The following is a 4,609-nucleotide window of genomic DNA, read 5'->3' as shown; positions in this document are numbered from 1 at the left end:
CTGAAATTTCAAAATATTTTGTTTATATTTAATTTTAATTTAACACAAAGAAATGTGAGGTGCTGAATTTTGAGAAGTCTAACATGGGCAGGACTTGCGCAGTGAATGGTAGGGTTCAGGTGAGTGTTGTGGAGCAGGGGGATCTAGAACTTGCAGGTACATAGTTCCTTGAAGGTGGCATCACATGTGGAAAGGGCAGTCAAGAAGGCTTTTGGCACATTGGCCTTCATCAATAAGAATATTGAATATAGAAGTTGGGAGGTCAGGTTACATAAGACATTAGTGAAGTTACATTACGATATAGTGTTGTTTTGGTCACCATGTTATTGGAAAGATGTTGTCAAGTTTGAAAGGATTCAGAGATTTACCAGGATATTGCCAGGATTCGAAGGACTGAGCTATAGGGTGATGTTGTGTAGGCTAGGGCTGTATATCTTGGAGTGCAGTTGGATAAGGGGTGATCTTACAGTGGTGGCCAAAATCATGAGAGGAATAGATCAGGTAAGCACCATGTGTTTTGCCCTGAGTTGGGGAATTGCTAACCAGAGGACATAGGTGAGGGGGGGAAGATTTAATGTGAACCTGAGGGGTAACTTTTTTTATACAGAGGGTGATGGGTGTATGGAACAAGCTGCCGGAGGAGGCAGTTGAGGCAGGGACTATCCAAACGTTTATGGCACATTTTGACAAGTAAATGTATAGGGTAGGATTAGAGGGAATATAGACCAAAAGTTGGCAGGCGGGACCAGTGTAGATGGAGCATGTTGTTCGGTGTGGGCAAGTTGGGCCAAAGGACCTGTTTCCACGCTGTATCTCTAAACTAAACTGCATTCCTCGTTTACCTGAAATGTTAATATACTCCGCAGATGTTGCCTGATCTATCAACTACTTCTTTCAAATTTCCACCACCTGCAGATCTTTCATTTATAATTTATGCAGGAAGCATTCAGCAGAACAGTTCTGATGAAGGGTCGTTGACCTGAAACATTAACTGTTTCTCAATTAATTTCAAAGGTTCACTTATCGATTGATTGGCATGCAATTATGTAAAGCTTAGTGAGTAGAATTCATGTATTTAATTACCAACAATTACTTGAATAAATTCCCATTTGTTTAGTGATTAAAGTCTACATTTGGCTTTCATCCTGTATCTGTACACTGTGGATTATAATACGAGGTACAGTGAAAAACCTTCTTGTGTGCTAACCAGTCAGTGGGAAGATATATTGTCTTTCCACTGACTGAATAGTATGCAACAAAGTTTTTTAACTGACAATAAATTAAACCATTAGATAAAATTTACTGTGGATCCCAGAAGCTTTACAATTTATTACAAAGCATTTGTAGAGATGAATTTGATTTTGATTTTCTATTTTTTTTTTCAATACTTTAGTATTAATACAATGAATTTGTCAAAGTGAAAACCGTTCCATCATTCCAAGAAGTGGCCAAATGTATTAAAACGTTACACATTTATACAGTATTTCTTATCATAGGGAAACAATCTTAAATACTCTACAAGAGATTATCCACACAATTTGGCATTGTGCCACAAAAGGGTGTAATAGAATAGGGTAGAATCAATATCTTGTTATAATTTTCACAGGGTAACTTAGAGGAAAGAGATTTAGGGAGGATCGGCTGGAATAGCCTGGCAGCTCACGAGGGTTCTGAAAAGTAAATACTTTAATGCGTTGAGTAAATTGGAGTCAACATGTAAGGGTCTCGACCCGAAACGTTGCCTATTCCTTCACTCCATTGATGCTGCCTCACCCGCTGAGTTTTTCCAGCATTTGTGTCTACCTGCAATGGTATTGGTTTATATTGTCATGTATACCGATATACATTCAAAAGCTTGTTTGTTCAAAAGGAACGCTGTGTGTTAATGTGTGTACACTTGGGTTTTAAGTCACCAGACCATGGAGTGTCGGACAGAGGAACCAATTATAATATAGGTCATCTTTCTGAAGCATTATTTCTCTCTGTGTAGATGCCACCTTGTACCTTCCGAAGAGTCCACCAGGGACTATACTGGAAGTTGGACAATTTTATACCAGACAATTTTTACATTTTTATCAAGCCAATTGACCTACAAACCTATACGTCTTTGGAATGTGGGAGGAAACCGAAGATCTCGATGAAAACCCACGCCGGTCTCCGGCGCTGCATTTTGGCAGCAACTCTACCGCTGCGCCACCGTGACTGCCACCTGACCCACTGAGTGCTTCTGTCTTCTGCTTTTAGCTTTCTATAACAAAGGGTCGACATGGTGGCACAGGAGGTAGAGCCGACGCCTCACAGCGCCAGAGGCTCGGGTTCGATCCTGACCTCGGGAACAGTCTTGGTAGAGTTTGCAAGTTCTCCCTGTTACCATGTGGGTTTGCTTCAGGTAGTTGAGGCCAAAGGTACACAAAAAAGCTGGAGAAATTCAGCGGGTGCAGCAGCATCTATGGAGCGAAGGAGAAAGGCAATGTTTCTGGCCGAAACCCTTCTTCAGAAGGTGGTTGAGGCCAGTTCATTGGCTATATTTAAGAGGGAGTTAGATGTGGCTCTTATGGCTAAATGAATCGGGGAGTATGGAGAGAAGGCAGGTACAGGATACTGAGTTGGATGATCAGCAATGATAATATTGAATGGCGGTGCAGGCTCGAAGGGCTGAATGGCCTACTCCTGCACCTATTTTCTATGTTATGTTAATTGGCACCTGTAAATTGCCCATGGTGTGTAGGGAGTGGATACGAAAGTGGGATAGCATAGAACTAGTGTGAAAGGGTGATCGATGGTCGGCGTGGGATGAGGGGCCTGTTTCCATGCTGTATCTTTAAATTAAAGGCCCATCAAATATTGTGGAAACTCCACAATTCAATGTTGCCAGCCCAGTTAAACACACACTCTGAGCACCAAAGAACTGTACATGCTGGAATCTTGAACAAAACAGAATTGTCGGAGGAACCCAGCAGATCAGGCATCATCAGTGAAGGGAATGGACAGGCAATGTTCTCGGTCAGAACATTTCTGTGGACTGATCAGTCTGCCCTTTGTTTCAACAGAAAAAAATACCAGGTGCCTGGAGTAACTCAGCGGGTTAGGCAACATCTGTGCAGAGTCTGAAGGTCCTAACACACAATGTAATCCATCCTTTTTCTCCAGAGATGCTGCCTGACCCAGAGTTACTCCAACACCGTGTGTCTATCTTTGGTGTAAACCAGCATCTGCAGTTCTTTGTTGCTCCATTTATAGCCAGCCTTTTGTCATGTCCTCCTTTCTTCCAGGTCCCCCTCCCACCTCACCTTGTCTTTCTCAGACCATGGATAAATGACATTTTGCGTCAGGACTCTTCTTCAGACAAAACCATCACCAATCCATGTTTTCCAGAGAGGCCGCGGACTTGCTAGCGCCCGCCGGGAGCTTTGACTTTGACATCAGGAGAAGAATGGAGAGCAGGGGAGAGACAAGACTTTGCCTTCCATCACAGTGAGGAGGAGATTCACTGGTCTTGGTTCTTTTCTTGTATGACTGCAGAAACCAAATTTCGTTTGAACCTCATGAGGTTCAAATGACAAATAAATGGTATTGTATTGTATTGTATTGTAGATGTTGCCTGACCCGCTGAGTTACTACATCACTTTGTGCCTTTTTCTTTGTTGTTGGCCAGCATTTGCAGTGCCTTTTGTCCACATTCCCCACCCCTTCTCCACAGAAGCTGCCTGACCCACTGAGCACCCCGAGCACGTTGTGTTTAGCAGTTACTCTGAGCACTCCACCGTGTGAGATTAGAAAATTGGTCAGAGCAGTTGACCAAATGTGGGTGATCTAGCATTGCGGGAAAGGGAATGGATTGACCCTCAAATGCATTATCTGAACATCAACCATGCAATGCTGGGCACCAACTGGCATCACATTTGCAGACAAATACCAACGTTTATTGCAAGGTCGAAGTGGCGACAAGGGCACTTTCCTGGACTTTGCATCAAGATGGTGCAGGGTTTTTTTGCCGCCAAAATCTCACGATAAGACTGATGGGGGCTGGATGAGGGAACAAAATATTTATGCTGTTGCATTAAGTACAACAGCAAATGCAATATTGTGCAATTAATTAAAGGCGCTGGCATTGAAGGGGGGGTGGGCGGAGGGGGGGGTAGTTGGCATTGGGGAGGGGTGTGGGTTAGGGGGGGGAGATTGTCCTCTCACCCCATGTTTAATGATGAGGATTTGAGAGTGGTATTGAGGGGAGTGTTTGACCAGGTGATGGTGGGAGGCCGTGTGTCCCCTCAGCCCGTGGGGTGGGGGGGTGGTGGGGGGGGGGGAGGGAAGAGCGACGCCAAATGTGCGGGCGGGAAGCCGGACGCCGACAACCAAACCTGCTGCTGTTCGCCGACAACCAAACCTGCTGCTGTTCGCCGACAACCAAACCTGCTAGGGGGGGGGGGGGGCCTCCGTGATCGACGGCGCTCTCGACCTATCAGCGCCCGGGTTGTTTTTCAACCGGCCCAATGGCGGCTCGAGCCCCGGCGGGCGGGACGGGTTTTGGGGGCGGGACCAGGCCGGCCAGCAGGTTAGGTTGCGCTGCATCGATTCCGCCCCCTTTTATCGCCACTTCTGAGGGAAT

This window comes from Leucoraja erinacea, chromosome 24 (genome assembly GCF_028641065.1).
Source record: "Leucoraja erinacea ecotype New England chromosome 24, Leri_hhj_1, whole genome shotgun sequence".
NCBI lineage: Eukaryota > Metazoa > Chordata > Chondrichthyes > Rajiformes > Rajidae > Leucoraja > Leucoraja erinaceus.
This window is presented reverse-complemented; position numbering follows the sequence as displayed.